The sequence below is a fragment of the Mixophyes fleayi genome, chromosome 8 (genome assembly GCF_038048845.1).
Source record: "Mixophyes fleayi isolate aMixFle1 chromosome 8, aMixFle1.hap1, whole genome shotgun sequence".
NCBI classification, from domain to species: Eukaryota; Metazoa; Chordata; class Amphibia; order Anura; family Limnodynastidae; genus Mixophyes; species Mixophyes fleayi.
Genome location: NC_134409.1, coordinates 3,817,832 through 3,838,674, shown reverse-complemented (window position 1 = coordinate 3,838,674; position 20,843 = coordinate 3,817,832). Strand labels below are relative to the sequence as shown.

Below are 20,843 nucleotides of genomic sequence, written 5' to 3'. Positions count from 1 at the left end.
GAGGATTGATTAAGAGCTTTAAAGGTGAGGGTGAGGAGTTTAAATGTAATTCTGTAGGCCATGGGGAGCCAATGTAGTGACTGTTGGAGGGAGACAGCAAAGATAGAGCGGCAGGAGAGAAAAATGAGGTGGGCAGCAGCATTGAGGATAGACTTAAGATGGTCAAGGTGAGAATCAGGTAGGCCAGTGTTATTACTGCCTTTGTTTTGTATCTGGCAGCAGTACCTATAATCCATCAGAGGTGCTGCTGTCCTGCTCCTGAACTCTGCAATATGCCTGAAGGAGTTAATCTCCTTGTCTGATGCTAATTAGAACTGCACCTGTTGCACTGCTTTAAGTACCTGCTTCTGGCTGTGTTCTGTGCAGTTCATCTGTTTGTTCCTGGCTGCTGCTAACCTGCTCCTGTGCTATTTGATATATACCTGCTGGACTGAACTTCTGTGTATGACCCCTGCCTGTACCTTGGACCTTGCCTGCTTGCCTGAGACCCCGAATCATTTGCCTGTACCTTGGACCACGCTATTCTGCCTGTTGCCCTGACCTTCCAGGTGGAAGTAGCAGGATTTTGAGAGGGACATAATGTGAGGCTTGAAGGAGAGGAAGGAATCAAGGATGACCCCACGGCATCGGACTTGGAGGACAAAAACGAGGATAGTGTTATTAATAGGAATAGAAAGGGGGGGAGGTGGGAGAGTCCTGGAAGGGGGGAAGACGATAAGTTCTGTCTTGGAAATATTGAGTTTAAGGAAGCGTTGGCACATCCAAGATGAGAGGGCCGAGAGACAGCAGGAGACATGAGACAGAAGGGAAGAGGAGAGGTCAGGGGATGAAAGATTTGGGTGTCATCAGCATAGAGGTGGTACTGGAGGCCAAAGGATCGGATGAGGACACCAAGGGAGGAGGTGTAGAGGGAGAAAAGCAGGGGACCAAGAACGAAACTTTGAGGAACGCCAACAGGTAAGGGAAGAGCCGGGGATGTGGAGTCATGTGTAGAGACTGAGAAGGATAACCCTGCCACTTCAAGTACCTATAAATTAATTGAGCAACTTCCACTTCTGTAATGATCATGATACTAAAGTACATGTTAAATTAAATTAAAGTGTTAAATTAAAATAATCATTTAAGCCTCTGGCTTTAGAACATAAAATCCTAAAATACCATTCCCCAATTCTCATTCTGTCACAAGCAATATCCCCATATGACTTACACATCATCACTGTGACCCGCAGCATGGGCACATGACCCACATGTGAGATATCTCGCCCGGGGGAAGATGATTGGTTGGATAAGATGTCAGTTTCTGTAAGAGTTTGGCTGGGTACACTCCTATGTGATTTTACTTCAAATGCAATTTCTGTAACAATTTTACCAACGACTGAAAACCCTGATGATCATGCAGATTCCTGTGTACACACCTCCACAATTTACCATCAGATCTGTGATCTTCATCTCTCATAACCATCTGCTGAGAAGATCCTGACTCTGTACACTGTATAGATATCTGCCTACACTGCTGGTGGTGAGTGTGTACACACTGCCACATTTGCCCGACATCGTTGATTGTGATTTTTAGGAAGTTTATAAAACCAAATCAACAGATGCAATGTGTTTTGGTACAATATTATATATGATTGTGGGAGCTACATAAATATAAGCAAAATAGGCGCTGGGAGAAAATCAATAAATGATTAATGCAAATAACAAACCCAATAATCAATTAGTATAACATGCAGTAGGCTGCATCTTCTCTTTAAGCACCTGTTTGCAGGTGCAAAACCTAAGATACAAAACAAGAAACAGAAGCACCATACATAGTGTAAACATTTATTTAAACCAATAACATTAGATATAGTGTAAGATAGCTGCGTACCAAAACACAAGATATAGAAGGCTTATCTGATGTATTTGATGGAGCTGATAAGGAGTCTTTCTTGTCTATTTTTCATGCTGTGATGATCAATCCTGATAAGGACCGAAACTAAAAAGAGAAACAATATTGTGTTATGTTCCTGAAAAGAGGGACTCAGTCACTATAATCTTATAAATGTGTCATCTTAAGCCCTCTTTCCAGACACAAAACAAATCTCAGACTCCCAATAGAAAGTTTTTAATCATTAAAAAATAAAAAAAAAAGCATCCAAATGCCTGTATATTAAATTAATCACAAAAGGCTTATCTCAATTCCTCAAATCCGCACAGACGTTCCAATAAGGGACTTATTTCTGGCCAAGAAGAAAGTCCCAATGTAGGCTTGTGAAAAAAAATAAGATTCCAACTAGACGGAGACCGACGCGTTTCGTCAAACTTACTTTATTAAGGGGTCATAAACAGCACTGAGAAAGTTAAGTTTATATAGTCCCTTATCTTTAAAGTTGACCAATCGTAGTCCATTAATTAGGCGACTTTCCAACATCCATGGACTTCCGCCCTAGTATGGACGTCAATTCCACTCTCAGTCTAGTAACTCCAGATGAGTAAACAACAGACACGTACATATTCAGTTGACGCTGTGCATCATTGCGCGTCAACTAAACATATGTTCGCTGTACAAAACTCTTGCAATATCTGAACAAATGGTGGAATCATGTGATCTGCACGGTATTTGCATCAGTGTGTTCCCAACTTTACTGACAAGCAGGTGCCTCAGCCTCAATAAGTGCAGGTTTTCTGATCCTCCTTAAAGTGCACCGATCTCTGCAGGCAGGGCTGGCAGAGGTTTCGTGTGCTGAACCAATTTTAATGAGAATGCAGTTGACTAATTTTAAGTCCATTTCTTATCATCTGTGGAGAAAAGAAAAAAAGAAAAATAACCCCAAAATCACAGAAAATCAAAGTGGCTTGAGGAAAGCGCTCTGATTGGCTAGTCGCCTATAGACCCCAGGTGGGCTATGAATGAACCTCATTGTATCAATAAAGTTCTATCAATGTATCAGTGAACCTTGGATTGTGTCTAAATACAGAGGTCAGAGTTTGATTTCTGGAACGGTAGGAAAATGAGATTCAAGAGGTGGAGAAGGAGCCTTTTTGGGGGGCTAACTGGTTAGCGGGGGACTGAACAGCCCTATTCTCCTCGCATAAAGACTGTTACTGATTACAGGCGCTGAGGAGGTGACGGTGATTGGGAGTCATCCTATAATTTCAATGGGATGTTTTTTCTACCATTCAGGCGCATTCCTACATTTATGTTATAAAAATATTGAAAGACACAGAAGTGACACATAACAGAGTCCTATAGTGGTAGTAAGAAGGACTTTGTAGTGACATTTTTACTGTTCCCACCATGCATATAACAATAAGTACATTCCCCTTTTCTGGGCGCTGTTCCCAAAAGCAGAACAAATCAGGGAATTACACAGTCACATTGTTACACTTAAGTAAATGACCCTTGAAGCAGAAATGTCAACATCACTGGTATTTGTAGTGAAAAGGAAACTGTTCTTAAGTTTATTAAGTAATGAAATAATTGGCTGAGTTATGCTTTATACCAAACCTGTTATTACAACAACGGCATAAAATAGATAATTAGATAAGGGTGAGTGGGCTGTGTGTGTTCTTAGCAGTCCATGCGCAGGGGTCGCCTCTCTTCCCCTCTGATTACCTCCTCTCACGCACGTATCCAAGACTTCTCCCGCGCCGCTCCCCTCCATTGGAACAAGCTCCCCCGCTCCATCAGAACTTCCCCTAATCTGTCCTCTTTCAAACGAACATTAAAAACCCACCTTTTCCTTAAAGCCTTCCAGTCTCATGCCTAAACTCCCACCGGTCGGCTACCTCTCTTTCTCATCCCTTCTTCCCTTCTCCCCCTTCCTCGACGCCGTCTCCGTTTCTCCCGTCTCTCCGTTTCATCCATGTGTCTGTCTGTCTTCCCCTCCCTTTAGACTGTTCGCTCCTTTGAGCAGGGCTCTCCTACCTTCTGTTTCCATCACTTTTAACTGCGCTCTCCAGCTACTCAGCTCACCTCCTCTCAGTCCCTCTGCCCTCTGTCTCCTCTCGCTTCTCTCCGCTCCCCTCAGTGACTCTCAACCTGTCATCCGTGCCCACCCTCTTGGGCCATAGTTACCTGCCTATACTCACTTTTCCCCTCCCTCCCTCTCTTTCATGCTGTGCCTGAGCCCCCAGAGTTATAGTGCTTACTGTTACTTGTACTGTGCTGTTTCACCTTGTACTGTGCCATTGTTTGTCCTTGTACGGCGCTACGGATACTTTGTGGCGCCCTATAAATAAAAATTAATAATAATAATAATAATAGCGATGCGCATCCATCAGAGAGTGTGCACTCTGTCTGTGTGCGCTAAGCTTGCAACGTGCCTGCGCACTCGCCATAGAGAGAACAGAACACAAGAGTATCCTTGTTTTATTCAAAAGCTTTTCTTCACTAGATTGTTTTTAGAATTGGATACAATCATGTGCTGGCCCAGCTCGGTGAGGTATTGTAACTCTCTAATGTACTATAAAAAAATAAACAGATCCTCATTAAAATATCGTTGTTCGAGGATAGAGAATATCGCCAACCCCAATGGGGAGAGAGGAGAGATACCCAAACTGAGACAGGACCCCAAGAGATCACTCTTCCAAAGGAAATATTTTTATTGGGGAAAAATAGGGATGGTAAAAGATGGGAGGGGGGAGGGGCAAGGTTATTTAGGTTGTATACTGTGTGTAATTTAAGCTAAAAACAAATCCGGTAAAAATAGCGTATTTCCAGCCATGTGCGGAGTCGCAGGGATCTCACGATACCCCTAGCTCTCCACCTGCAGGTGTACGTCAGGCGTACAGACACCCATCTACGCATAGACACAACCAGGTCATAAGCACAAAAAAAGTTTGTTAACATTTGCTTTGATAGCGGAAAAAAAAACACATTCGCTCTTCGGTTCAATATAATACAGCAGATATAATACTAGTTCTCAGGCAGTATATAACAATATTCCTGACACAGATGATGTATAAAGGATTACGGTACAAATAGATTAAAGGATAATTGGTGGCAATATATTTAATGGATCAGTAGTAAACAACAACCCGACAACCTTAATTTAGGTCCGGACCATATGCACCATATTCTATAGCAGGTAGGAATAAATGATGCAAAATGACATATACAATACATAAATCATCAAAATAGCACGGTGGCTCAGTGGTTAGCACTTCAGCCTCACAGCACTGGGGTCATGCGTTCGATTTCCGACCATGGCCTCCTCTGTGAGGAGTTTGTATGTTCTACCCGTGTTTGCGTGGGATTCCTCCATGTGCTCCGGTTTCCTCCCACACTCCAAAAACATACTGGTAGGTTAATTAATGAATTAATAATTAGTTAATTAATTGGGCCCTGGCTGCTATTAAATTGCCCTTAATCTCTCTCTGTCAGTATGGATGTTAGGGAATTTAGACTGTAAGCTCCAATGGGGCAGGGACTGATGTGAGTGAGTTCTCTGCACAGCGCTGCGGAATTAGTGGCGCTATATAAATAAATAGATGATGAAGAACATTAATCCTCTGCACTCACCAAAACATTATTAATGGTATTATAGCTGCTTCAAGCTTTACAGTGTAATAAAGACATATCAAGCTGTATTCTGCATTAAAAACAGGGAATGTTAGTTCCACAGGTTGCAATATTTGTTGACCTGATGAATTTACACCAATGTCGTCCCCTTCGGACAGCCCTGCACTAATAGAAACATGAATTCAATCTTAATTTTAACATGATCGATGTTATGCTATTTATCTATAAATAAATATATTTTAAGGAAGAAAAAAATTAAAAAAGGTGACATTAATTAATTGTTTTTTTTTCTGTACATTCTTTTGTGACTTTATATTCCACATATGTACAGGACATATCCTGCAGTGTCTGTTAGAGCAGAGCGGACCTAGACCCGTATTCCTCACCAGACGGATCTTCACATCCGCTCCTTGTTGAATGTTTACGCCCAATGTGTGTGTGTTTTTAAAAACATTTATGTTCATTTTGCGTTTGTTAATTAATCAGGCCCTGGGTAGCTACCTGGATTAGTCCAAAAGTTTTACAGTAGAGCACGTTAGGATGATGAAGCAATATACAATATATATATATATATATATATATATATATATCATCATCATCATCATTTATTTATATAGCGCAAACATATTCCGTAGCGTTCTACAATTGGGGATGAACACAGTAAACTAATAAACAAACTGGGTAAAACAGACAGAGGTGAGAAGGCTGCTCATAAGCTTACAATCTATGGGACATTGGGAGTTTGACACATGAGGCTAAGTCTACATTTTGCATTTCGGCCCAGCCAGGCTGCAAAGGTAAAAGTGACTCATAAGCTAAATGATCCTGTCACACAACAATGTTGGTCAGGGGGTAGTTGTCCTGTGTGAAATTGTGTAACGGGTGGTAATAGGGTAAGGTAGTGACGTTAAAAGGATGGTTGAGGAATATTATAAGCTTGTCTGAAGAGGTAGGTTTTCAGAGAACACTTGAAAGTTTGTAGACCAGAGGAAAGTCTCATTGTGCGAGGGAGAGAATTCCATAAAGTGGGTGCAGCCCGAAAAAAGTCCTGTAACCGGGAATGAGAGGATGTGATGAGGGTGGATGAGAGACGCAGATCTTATGCGGAACGGAGTTGCCGAATTGGGAGATATTTTGAGACAAGAGAGGAGATGTGTGTCGGTGCAGCTTTGTTGATTGCCTTGTAGGTTACTAAAAGTATTTTATATTGGATTCGGTAGAAAAAAGGCAGCCAGTTTAGAGAAATGCAAAGTGATTCAACAGAGGAATAACGATTTGCAAGGAAAATCAGTCTTGCCGCAGCGTGCAAAATAGATTGCAGGGGTTTGAGTCTATATATATATATATATATATATATATATATATATATATATCTATACTAAATGCAGTTTCTCGATATCTTGATATGTGTTCTATCTTAACATTATAATCTTGCATAAACTTTCCAAAGTATAATGTAAATCTGTTTTAATATATTTTTATTTTCAATTTATTTATAAATTTTGGGATAAGAAATCTATGGAAAATAGTAAAATAGAATATGTGTAAAGTAAATATGATCCTGTCAACACAATGATAGGATTAAGCCGTTATTTCTTATCTGAGTAACATCTGCAGCGATGTGTTTGCATGTCCTTACACGATTGAAATGTGTTTATGTGTGTTTTATATATTCCGTGTCTGTCCCTTTGATGTTCTCTTTCATTCAGTTACATTTACAGACACAAAGAAATGAAAAGATGGAACACAAAAGCCGGATCCTCTTTGGAACTAACGCACCTGTTCTGGTACCTACACGCACAAGGGTGAGTGCGGCAATACCTTGCTCACGTAAGTGCAGATTATTACTTATAACGGATAGAGCCGACTAAATGAGGGTCAGACACGTAGGGCCAAATTCAAAATAAATTGGTAATAAAATTGTTTTATTCACAAACATCTAGTAATTTTTAGGACAGCTACACTCAGAATGATAACAGTGATCTTAAAGGCTAATTCCACTTTATAGCGGCACTTTAGAAACTTACCAATTGTCTTTGATTAATTATGGGTTCCCATTTCTGCGTTTACATATGAAAGTCAACAGTCAAAATGTCTGTAGGTTCATAAGGTCAACACAGTTAAAATGTGGACACGGTTGTAAAGTCGAGATTCAATATGTCAACATAGATGTAAACAAATTAAAATGGCAAAATGCGTTGGCTCCCCCCAATTTAGCGTGCAGGGCTGTGTTTCCGTATAGGCACACTGGGTAACTGTCCGGGGGCCCCACGGGCATAGTGGGCCACATAGGCAAGGCCCGGAAGAAAGGGTTTTTTTTTAACTACTTCGCCACAGTCCAACGGTGATCGGCCCTGGGGGGATGTTTTGACTTGTGCATTGGATGCAAACTGCGTTTTCAGTGTATAAAATGATTTTTACTTCTGTGCATTTCCACAAAGCGTTAGTTACATTTACATCCATAGTAGTCTGAGACTAATCAACCAATCAAATATCTAGAACACTTTTGAAAATGACAGCTAGAATCTGATTGGTTGCTAAGGGCAACACCTCCACTTTCCCTTTTTAGACGTTTTAATAAATCTACCCCTTGGTGTCCATGATTCCTATGAAATCCGTTTCCTGACAGTTTCATCCTGGAACACAAAATAAATGTGTGCAGATCCGAGCACAAAAGTGCTTCCATTCTCAATAAAAAACAAACATCTATATAATTGCATTAATTTTACAACGGAATAAAAATGTTTCCTGCCAAAATAAAACAAATTTTTGCTCCAAATTGACTGTTAACGATTTACCATGATGCATTCGAAGTGCACGATGAACTCTGCTCGGTGCCAGCACAGATAGCTGAGACCTCCACCCAGGGATTGTCGTACTAAGTGTCAGTGTAACATGAAATGTTTGTGAGGGGGGTTCCAGGTCCCACCAAATCTCGTATAATCAATGGGAAAAGGAAGTCACAGAGTTTATAACGGTTGTCACGTATATTGTACATAATATTATAATCAGTCGTTGCAGTGTCATGTTACTGCAGCTGCCTATAGATATTGCTGACGCGGCTTCCTCTCATTTGCACAGAAAGCCGCAGGGGTCTTCAACAAGCGAAAAGAGAACAGATTAAAAGAAAAAAGTATAAAATAAGCGTTTCTTAATTCTATATGTCCATAGATGTACTACTAAATTCTAAATTACAGTGGCGTAGTGGTTAGCACTTCTGCCTCACAGCACTGGGGTCATGAGTACAATTCCCGATCATGGCCTTATCTGTGAGGAGTTTGTATGTTCTCCCCGTGTTTGCGTGGGTTTCCTCCGGGTGCTCCTGTTTCCTCCCACACTCCAAAAACATACTGGTAGGTTAATTGGCTACTAACAAAATTGAACCTAATCTCTCTCTCTCTGTGTATATTAGGGAATTTAGACTGTAAGCCCCAATGGGGCAGGGACTGATGTGAGTAAGTTCTCTGTACAGCGCTGCGGAATTAGTGGCGCTATATAAATAAATTGTGATGATGATGATGATGATAAATTGTTTATACAGGCAATAATGGCCTCCTCTTATTGTGCTTTGTATAACTACCCCTGAGGGTACGCCGATCCCACCACAGAATGCCAGAAAAACACCAGGTCCTGTAGACTTTTGGGGGTGAATCATTAAGAAACATAAATGCCAAATTGTGCCGTATTTTGTGTCAAATCACCCTGCTCATTCTTTTGTGACTTTATATCCCACGTATGTACTGGACGTATCCTACAGTGTATTGTCTGTTAGATCAGAGCGGACCTAGACCCGTATTCATCACCAGATGTATCTTCACATCCGCTCTTTGCTTAATATGGGCGTGCGCATCTCCCAATTTCCGTGCATTTTTTTTAAAAAAAATGCACAATACGTTTGTTTTGCGTGCCTTGGTTAATCAGGCCCTTGGTGTGCACATTCATGCATATATCTGTGTATCTGGTAAAAATACTAAAACGTGTAATGGAAACATGGGACGTGTCACACAAAAATGCAAAACTTGGTGTACGGTCGACGAGTCCAAAAAATGTGTTTTATAAAATTAAATAAAAAATAAAATAAACTTAATTTGAATTCCAAATGAATAAAATGTATTTGAAGCCACTATTTGTTATAAAATATTTTGGTTTATTTTTGGCAGTTTCATTTCTAATCCATCTTTATATATTCAAAGTTCCGTTACCCGGAAGTGAACTTTCCCTCAGCGATGTAACGAAACGTGTGGCAAAGTAACAGCGTAGGAATGGCAGTATGTAAATTGGGAGGTCAGGCAGAGAAATAGTGTACCCAGCATGAGAAGGAAATCTCTGCCATCTGCCAGGACCAGGCCGACGCAGGGTTAATCCCGCCAGGACGGGTATTAGGCTGACAGACCTCTAATGAAACTCACTGTCAATAAGCTTCTTTGTGTCTCTGGATCTGACAGTAACTTGTGTGTCTCCTCAGGATTAGGGGGGGGGCTAACCCTCCAGAATACACATTAACTACTTCCACCACCTCGTGCCTGGCTACTGCCTGGAAGTCTTAAACCCAGTTGATGCCAGTCCGGAATTTCGTGGAAAATGCCACGTTACTTTCTGCCCTGGAGTTGAATAGAAAACTGAGAAATTCCCTATTTTTGAGACACAGGATAGTTTACAGTGGATTGTCACAAAGATGCCCGTAGCATGCTGTGCCAACCTTTGTGCCCAATGCAGGCTGGTGGAGAGTGGGATGTTCACCAGTCTGTAAACGTATCTTGCGTGCATTTGTTCTGCGCGTGCCCAGACTTGCTCCGCTCTGTCTGGAGGCGCACCTCTCGCCTCTGCTACAGGGCAGATGCAAATACTCGCTGATAATGATGACTTATCGTAGCCTGGCGCATGGTTTGCTGACGCGGAGACGGACGTATCTCGTGATGTGAACAGATCTGCGCATGGAAGGAAATACGACATTTTTCCGCGCTCTGCTTTTTTAGGAGTGATTTGTGCCCCTTTTGCCAATAACTGCGTCAGTTCATGAGATTGTTTGTCCAGGGAGAGGTGACAATACCAGGATTGCATCTTTTAGGCTGTGGTTCTTTTCATCCAATAATGCTCAAGGGGGTGTGTCCCTATTGTTCCCGATTTTCTGATCAGCAATACTGGCAGGCATGCAACGAGTCCGTCAAACAACGTAACACCAGCAAGGAGCATCTGTGGGTCTATAGGATGTGAAAATGGCATCTCACCAAAAATAGGGATTAATGTCAGCTCAGAGGCCTCTTATGTGGCGCAAAATAGGGATTGCCTTCAAATTTGACAAATCCCCTCTGCAAGTCAGATATATGATTCTGTGCTGTGCTAGAGAGACTCTTAATGGGAGACGAGGAGAGCATATAATATTCCCTGTACATTATGTTATACGCTGTAGCTACAGCTTAGTGTAATGTATTTACTATTATCTGCCATTTTACACTGTATAAATGTATTTTAACATAATAAAAGGCAAATATCTTATTGTCTGACATTTTACATATAGTTATAGTTACTTCTATTAGATCCTATATGTAAAACACTTTGTATTTTTGCTTTACTGATCCTTTACAATGTGTCCATTTTGTTACATATTTAAACAGTTATAGTAGCTGTTTGTGGAGGAGTCACAGTAGTAGATGGCGGATCCCCCGTTATCACTCTTCCAGTCATTATATATCGCTCAGACCAGTTATTTACACATTTGCACATTTATATAAGGGGATGAAGTGACCATTCTTATATACACAGAACACATCACACTACAAAGGACCCCAGAGGTGCTGAGAACAGGGGCCTCCACGTGACATAATACTTTCTTTGTGCCTGGTCACCCACTGACTCATCTGGGTCACTTATTAATACACAACGAGCCCCCTGCTCCAAGTAATCGCAAAAACAGCAAGAAATTATCTCCAAGTTCATTGAGATATACAGTGATCTCCTTACCCAACATAATACACTTATTATAATGAGAGAGAGAGAGGGAGGGGAGGAGGGAGGGAGAGGGAGAGAGGGAGGGGGGGGGGAGGGAGAGAGAGGGGAGAGAGAGGGAGGGGGGAGGGAGACAGAGGGAGGGGAGGAGGGAGAGAGAGAGAGATTGGAGGAGAGAGAGATAGATAGAGAGGGTGGAGAGAGAGGGAGGGGAGAGAGAGAGAGGGAGGGGAGAGAGAGGGAGGGGAGAGAGAGGGAGGGGAGAGAGAGGGAGAGAGTGAGAGAGAGGGAGAGAGGGGGAGAGAGAGAGGCGGAGAGAGGGAGAGAGAGATAGATAGATAGAGAGAGAGAGAGGGGGAGAGAGAGGGAGGGAGAGAGGGGGGAGAGTGAGAGAGGGAGATAGATAGAGAGAGCAGGAGACAGAAAGAGCAGGAGAGAGAGAGAGAGACACACACAGAGGGGGGTGGGGAGAGAGAGAGAGCAGGAGAGAGAGAGAGAGAGAGAGAGCAGGAGAGAGATAGAGGGAGAGAGAGAGAGGGGGAGAGGGAGAGAGAGGGGAGAGAGAGATAGATAGATAGAGAGAGAGAGGGGTGGTGAGATAGAGAGAAAGAGAGAGAGAGAAAGAGAGGGGGAGAGAGGGAGAGAAAGAGAGAGAGAGAGAGAGGGGGGGTTGGGGTGGGGAGAGAGAGATAGAGGGAGCAAGAGAGAGAGAGAGGGAGAGAGAGAGAGAGAAATCAGAGATAGAGAAAGAGATAGCGTGTGATTGAGAGAGAAAGAGAGAGAGAGCCGGAGAGATAGAGAGAGAGAGTGAGCAAATTTAATCCAACTTGTGCCTACAGAATGCCATCTGACACCAATTGATTTTCGGTGGTCTTCAGTGTCCCAGATAAATATTCTGCATCCTATGCAGGACTCAGTGTGCAGGTGACCCTAATTAAAGCATCAGTGGGGGCCCTGAGCAATCGCTGGGGTAATTGAGAAAGCCGGTAGGAATTAGGAGACGGATGGGATTTTATAAAAGTTGCCTTAAGTGGAAATATAAGTAGAATGTGTACATTATCAGGAATAACTGAGTGCATCGAAATCAAATTCTGCTGTCTATCTATCTTTATATATATATATATATATATATATATATATATATATATATATATATATATATATATATATTACAGTATTCATTTATATATATACTTATTTATATTCATTTGATTTTTATATATATTCATTTATCTATAATATGTATTTTAGTCTCCCTGTGCAGATACGTGCTCCCCCATTTGAACAGGTTGAGGGGCATTTAGTGCAGCATGGTAATAGATGACATTGCCAACTGTGACCGAGGCTGCGACTGTAGCGCTGATATGGACCCTCCTCCACCTTTGAGTAGTTTCTAGCTTGTCCCTGCAGCCAGTGTGATAAAGAAGCACTTGATACAGTTATGGCAAGGAGGGGGCAGAGGATGGGAGGTGTGCTCAGGGCTGGGAGGGAGGATAGAGCAAAGGAAATGCTTCCAGTGCTATCCAGAGTAACAGAAGAGATGGATTAGATTGTGCTAGTTGCCTGGATCTTTTTCAATGTTGCCTTTCTGTGTGGCTGTCTCATTCTGCGCTTCATTGCTGCTCCCCCAGCTCTGGTTTTGGGGTACTGGCAGCCCCCTCATGGAGGAGTAAGGAGACCTGTGTATGTTATACAGAGCTGAGATCAGAGGACCGTGTATCAATGGAAGTGTGACCACAAGGTAAGGACAGCCTGCTAATCACTCTATGTATCTCTTCCACAACTGTCAGAGTACAGAATGGAGCGTCAACTGCACATAGCAATAAAGTTGTGGAATTCAGTTTAAGTTATAATGTATCTATATGAATAAAATGTAACAAATGCAAATGTCAGTATTGGTTTTCTTGGGGTGTAAAATAGTAAAACAATTGTTTTGCTCAAGTTACTGCTATATGATGCTGGAAGGACATGTTTAGCTGCCGACGGTCCCTAATTGCCAGGGACGGTCTCAGGTTTTAAATATTTGTCCCTAGTTCCCGTTTTTCATAATTGGCCAGCTGTACAGTATAACTATTTGTACTCTCTCTACACAATATTGTTCTCACTATACTGAGTTTTAAAATGTAATATTTAATATGATTATTTAGCACGTGAAAGAGGCATTATAACTATGTGTAACGAATGTGTCAAGATGGAGCTTGTAGTGCATCAAAATCCACGTAACCAGGGGCTGGCTGGGGGGCATAGTGGGCTACCTTGGGCTGGTTTACGGAGCTACCTGCATTTATGGTCCTTGAATATGTTCCTAATAGGCTGCTGAGCCGAGTCCCGACCCCCAGACTATCATTTGGCAGCCCTCCTCTGACGTAGACTGCACCACGTGTGTGACATAATTACAAGAAGTGTCTCTGACAATTCTGCAGACGCAGATTGTCCAGATCTGACAATTTGGTTGTTTCCAATAAAATTGCCTAAGCATGACTTGGTGCGTGGGACCAATATAACAAGTACTTTTGATTAAATTCTCAATGTGAGGTTTATCGGGCATGCTGGGAAATCTGGTTGGCCAATGATTGCAGTTTGCACTGGCTGACTACACGGTTTGGACCCCATGTGATCTGATTGTATGATCTGATTGCCAATCAACTGAATCTGTGTATTTAGTCTCACCACCTGTGCGTCCAGCATTAGGGGCCAGGCCAGTTACCTGAGCCAGGCTGTGTGTGCAGTGTCAGTGTATCCTAAGTGTATGAAACATGCTTTATAAGCTAATTGCAAGCCACTAATTAATGCAGAGCGTGTGACACTCAGCACTGTCATATTGTCAGAGGAATCATCCGTAAGGCTTTTGTGGAGTCATGTGGTAGGAGCAACGGTGATAATCTCTCTAGATCTAGTACAATGTTGTATGTGCTGCAAAGCTCTCCTAAAAATAGTCACTCATTTCATGTTTCGTCAATAAAGAGTACTGAGGTCTTAAAGGAAGTAATGCAACAATCTGCAGTGCTAGCATCATCTTTCGTTTATATAGCACCACTAAATCCTGCAGCGCTGTACAGAGAGAATATTTGTCATCAGTCCCTGTCCCGTTGGAGCTTACAGTCTAAATTCCCTAACATACAGACACACAGAGCAGGGTTAATTTTGTCCGCAGCCAACTAACCTACCAGTATGCTTTGGGAGGAAACTGGAGTACCTGGAGGAAATCCACGCAAACGCCACACAGATACTGCCCTGGTTGGGAATCGAACTCATGACGTGAGACAGCAATGCTAACCACTGTGCCACGTACACACGTACGATTTAGTACAGGGGTGAACTAAGTGACATAAGGCCACTATTTATCAAAATGGGCTATAAAGATGATTTTTTATTGCTGCGAAAAATCACTTATCGACGCAATTATCAATAAAATGAGGCTTAAGAAGCTCAGTGTTACCCGGCCGCCACTGGGATCCTGACCCGGAGTGGGTAACATTAGCTGATCACTTTGTCAGCCTAGTCGTTGTAGATGTGCTCTTGCCTGAGATGTCTAGTTGGATTGTTAATGGGCAGTGGGACTGAATGCCCAGGTATTGGCCTTTCAGTTCCACTAATTAAAAAACAATTATAATACATAAATAGTGAAAAAAACATTAAAGAAAAATATCTGAAAAAAAAATATTCTGGTGCATTGGTCGCATCGGGGGCAAAAGGACCCTCGTTCTGTCAGTGGATGGCCTGGTAGGTTGTGATTGTGACTTTACATCTACCATAGGAGTTAAAGAGACAGTATCACCTTGTTAAATATGTTGTTTATTATACAATAACAACAAAGAAATCGTGACAAGATACATTGTTACTAAATTATATCTCAGTCATCCTGCTCTGCTCTAACTATTCAAACCTGTTAGACTAAGCCTTGATTAACTGATTAATGCTAATCATGATTTACAATAGATACAATTTTATTGCATTTCTGCAATTTTGCAAATGACCCTATTATATTTTAGGTTAATTTGTATCCAAAAGTCTGCTGATGTGTTTATGTTTATGGATGGAATATCATTTTAAGTGTATCTGATGAAATAAAAATTAACTGTCCTTCCTTTTTGGGTATAGGGAAGTCAGTTGCAGCTAATTTGGCGAAAAATAATATGTTACTTCTACCACGTAGATTGTAAGTTCTTGAGACCAGGATTGTTCTATGTGAAACCTGATTTGTACATCACTGTGGAAGAAGGTTGGCATACTGTAAATGATGACCTTGCAATATATCAGCTGTGTTAAGAGAGGGAAATGAAACTGTGTAACCCTTCCTCCCCCCTACTTGTCCTCCCCAGAGCAGGTGGGGGTCTTCCACTTGTCTTTCTTCCGCCTCTGGTGGGTGGGCGATCTCAGCTGTCCTGTTAGTCACTTACACAATAGAGGACCTTGCAGCTGTCTATGGGAGTTTAAAAATCCCACTCCCCCTTTGTGAGGAGACCCCGCATCTGATCTCTGACACACTTTGTGTGAGATTTATAATTTAGCATTCTGCATAATGAAAAGCTTTACACACACTGAGATCCCACAAACAGACCACTGGGTAGAAACCAGAGTTAACCCATTTTGGCATTTTGCAGACAAAGGTTAAATTAGTTACTCATTAGCAGTGGAGGCGCAACATTTTTGAGGTTGGAAAAATGTCAATGTGACTGTTGGTCGCAAGCAAGGAAAATATACATTAAGGGGAAGTCAGGAAGTATTTCCGTCTCGAGTTGCATTAACCAGAGATGAGCACTCTGGTTCTGATTCATTAAGGAAAACAAAGAAAAGGAGTAAATTTGCTCCTGGACAAACCATGTTACAATGCAAGGGGTGCAAATTAGTTTATTACTTTGTACATAAGTTAAATGCTGGTTTATTTTTCATGTAGCACACAAATACTTGATAGTTTTATTTATATACTGAAATTTAAGGTTGACCCAGGGCATATCCCAACTCTAAATCTGTCCCCACATTTTAAATTTACCTCCCCCTCCGATGCAACATGGTTTAGCCGTGAATCAAATTTACTCCTTTATTTTTCTTTGCTTTCCTTAATGACTTAAACCCGATATTGTTATATATGACATGTTAAAGAAAATGTGCGGCATAGCGCAAAAACCGCATTTGTGTGATCATTGCGGTTACATTTGCGTATGCTAAGGTGGTGCCAAAACACACAAAATTCATCTGGATAATGGACGGTTTGGGACGAGCACATTTTCTTCATCTGTCTCAGCACAAAAGCACAAAATATAGAGGGTGACTTTGCTTGCTTCATCATCATCATCATTATTATTTATTTATATGGCAACAGCAAATTCTGTAGCGATGTACAATTCATATTTACATGAGCAGAGGGCAATGGATTGGGCATTTTTTGGGGTATGTTTTTTAAGGATTTTTCTGAGCATAGGCATCTTGAATTATTATACCTGTAAACCAATAAACCTGGGTTTTCAACAAGAGACAAAAAAAAGTACACAAAAAGTAATTGTTTTAAAAGATATCCCAGTTGAAAAAAGGCTTCATCTATTTAATAAAGCATTGTTTTCATTGTCTATCGCCTGCTAGCGCCAAGTACTGTTGCAATCATTAAATAAGTTGGAAATAAGCATCCCCATGCCTTGCACAGAGAAGCTAGCGCTGGAGAAAGCCGGTGAATCTTATCAGATAAGGACTTTGATAATTTTTTTTCTTACTGAAAATTAATCAGAGTTTTTGGAAGACAAGAGAATCTACAGTATGCTACAAGAGAGACATTGGGCCTGAGTCATTAACGAGAGCAAAACAAAAAAATGAGTAACTTTGCACCTTGGCAAAACCATGTTGCATTAGAGGGGGAGGTAAAATTAAAATGTAAGGACAGATTTATAGTTGGATTAAGGCATGTCCTAGATCAACTTTAAATGTCAGTGTAAAAATAAACTATCAAGTATTTGTGTGCTACATGAAAAAGCAGCAAGTATTGTGCAAAATAATAAACTAATTTGCACCCCTTGTATTGTAACATGGTTTGTTCCAGATCATATTTATTCCTTTTTTTCCTTGCTCTTCTTAATGACTCAGGCCCAATGAGCGCACTAATCTATGCCCCAAAAACTCCTGGCACCCAAGTCTACTGCCTCTGCTGCCCTCCTTTGTTCCCCATAGATAAGGATTCCTTACCCCATGCTGTGCTCACAGCCCTTACAGAGGTCACCAGGTCCTACATGTTATTCTATAAGTACCAGAGTTTCCCTGTGACCTCAATCGCCTGGAAGAGAGAATTAAATCCAGCCGGCTCTCTATGTACTTAGCAAGGCAATAAAACAACACCAGAGAACCTGGTAAACTTCCCCTGATCTTTTGCTATACATCCAGCCCTCACCTGTAATAACCTCAGAGTCTGGGAACACCGCAGTTCCCATGGTGCTTGTCCTTACCCCGGCTGGTTACAGTCAGTTCTCCAAGGCTCGACTCACTGGTGAACTCTCAATGAGTCCCAGAAATGGGAACCACACTGTTTTCCTTTAAAGAACAAAAAAAAAAAGTTTAGCTGGAGTTCTTCTTTCACATTCCAAATATTTTTGTTCTCTTTCTTAGTTTCCCCAACACTCTTTTTATAATCTCTCTTTATAGAATGAAACAATCCAAAACAAAACCCTGAGACTTTACATAACAATAATGGATGTGGTGTAAACAAATTGTTGTAAACTTAGTGTCCATGTGTTACCAACACATAGACGAACTTCAAAATATCCTTTTGTGTCAATGGGGAAAAACAGGTGAGGTTTGTGTCTGTCCCATCCCAGTGGTCTAACCTACAAAGCCATCAACAAAACTGCACCGACATACATCTCCTCACTTGTCTCACAAAATCTACCAACTTGTCACTTCCGCTCTACACAAGATCTGCGTCTCTCTTCCACTCTCATCACATCCTCCCATTCTCGGTTACAGGACTTTTTTCGGGCTGCCCTTACTTTGTGGAATTCCCTCCCCCGTACAATAAGACTTTCCTCTGGTCTTCAAACCTTCAAGCATTCTCTGAAAACCCACCTCTTCAGACAAGCTTATAATATTCTTCTACCTCTTCAGGCAAGTTTATAATATTCCTCTACCACCCTCCTACCCTCCCTAGGTTACCCTATTGCCACCCTCTACACAGCGAACACAAGACAACAACCTTCTGACCAACATAGTTGTGTGACTGATCACACAGCCCACTCAATACTTTGTAAGCTTTGCATTCTAGCTGGACAAATATTCAATATGATGTAGCACTTACCCTTGTGTATCAAACCATTGTCCTATAGATTGTGAGCAGGGCCCTCTTACCTCTCTGTATGTATGTATTACCCAGTATTGTTTTATTACTGTTTGTTCCCAATTGTAAAGCGCTACAGAATCTGCTAGTGCTATATAAATAAATGTTGATGATGACGATGATCTGAATTCCAAAATCTCCAGGAGCAGCCTAACAATAAACAGGTTGCAGACTTGTATAAGAAGGGTTAGTTTGGAGGGTATTTGTGATGTTAGGAGGAGTGACACAGTTTGCCAAAAGTATGGTAGGGGGTAACGTGAAGCTACCAGCTTTTGTTTTCTTCTGTTTTACTTTTTAACTTAGTTAGTTATTCTTATTATTTATTGATTTTAGAGTAATAAGGGGGTACGAGAAAGAATAGGGGAGAGGGAAACACGACATGGGTATGACTACACCTTAATCATCACCAATCTGTATTTTCTAACGTATGTGTTGTATTTGTACGTTTCCTCTGTTCATTATATGCGTCAGGGCTTGGAAGAAAATAGACAAAACATTTTTTTTTTGGATCAACACAAAATATTATATTCCTCGAAAAATCCTTGAGGACATTTTTCCAGGAAGAGATAGAAGTTACATGGTCAAGGTTCTCGGCCGCCAGAGTTATTTATAGTTCAAGGCTCTGTTTTATTTTTATTATTGAATGCTATTGTTTGGTGCCCTATTAGACTCTTTCTATGCACAATGCTCTGTGATAATTAGAGTGTAAGCTCTCACGATCAGGACCCTCTATCTCACACCTGCACCTTCTTCTTCAACCTCGTTATGTGCTTATTTTGTTGTTATGTGCGGTTTGTTACTCCGACTTTTCGTCACTGCGCAGTTTGTGGAGCCTTACAAAGGGTGACGATTATGTTCTCGTTCCCAATCAAGGCAGCAGAGTCACATTGTGTCACTAGTCAGCTAAAGTCAAAGATTGAAAGGACAATTATTCTGCAAGCGGGAGGGGTCATGCAGGGTGGACCCCACACTAGTTTACAAAATCACCCGAAAGACCATTCAAAGTCAGAACGTAAGGGTAAGGTATATTCCCGATTTAAAAATTGGCACAGACTTGGCGACACCCTATTTGTCAAGAACACATCCAATCCAGAGAGTTTACAGTAATCTGTTTCAACCACACCTCCAATAGACTGGCCACACTATGCAAACTGATCTTTCTATACCGCCAAAATTAGTGTCATGACGAGGGTGACGTTATAATAAGAGGGTGACATGTCATTGAAGTAATACATTTGTGCACAAAATATACAAGGTGGTCAGAGAGAGCGGTGTTGATAAGCGTGTTATAAAGTGAGAGCACTTTTCTATGACAATGCCAATAAAGGTACTCCCAGGTCTAGGATTAGTTATTGCTTAGTAACCTTAATGTTGCATTCTAACACTTACGGGGGTCATTTTTGTCTCTTTGTGGCAGTGTCAAATTATAATCTACGAATAATAGATTAATAGATTATAACTGAGTCCCCTCCCCGTTCTACCCATGAAATCATAGACTGTAGTAAGGATCCTTTGCACTTGAAGAGGAATTGGATGTTGCTGCTTTATGTGGCTTATGGACCGCTTATGAGCATGTGCAAAGTAATTGTGCACATTATACGCAACATATTGTCATTTACGTTCCTTAATGAATCAGGCCCAGAATGACCATTCCTATATGTTTTGCCGTCCTTCATTTATAAATCTGCGCCATGTAAAGTGAGGGGATCATTATACAAATCACTACAACTTTAAAAAAGGTAGAGATGGAGCTGCCCAGATCAGCTGGATTTAGAGAACATTTCTAGAGTAAGTGACAATAATTTATATAAAGTATGTGATACTTTTCTTTACAGAGCATTGTCTTAAACGGTTCTGCGCTGCGGAATAGGTTGGCGCTTTACAAGTAAACGATTTTTAAAGTGTGCCTGCGGCATGCCGGGGGGCGCCGATTTTGACAGTGTGCCTAGGGCGCCATGGACCCTAGCACCGGCCCTGCATGCAGACAGATTTAGAGTTGGGAGGGTGGATGAATTCATGCTCAACTCTAAATCACAGTTTAAAATACAACTTGCTTATATAGAATTCTATAATATA

At 41.3% G+C, this 20,843-nt stretch overlaps 1 protein-coding gene across 1 annotated transcript in view; it reads left to right on the top strand.

Annotated features, from left to right (window-relative positions):
• The first annotated feature begins 12,963 nt into the window (after window positions 1-12,963).
• ST3GAL3 (ST3 beta-galactoside alpha-2,3-sialyltransferase 3) overlaps window positions 12,964-20,843 on the top strand; it is a 239,927-nt gene continuing 232,047 nt past the window's right edge. The window contains exon 1 of the mRNA XM_075181687.1: window positions 12,964-13,193. The gene's annotated coding sequence lies outside the window, so the exon portion shown is untranslated. The remainder of the gene's footprint in view (window positions 13,194-20,843) is intronic.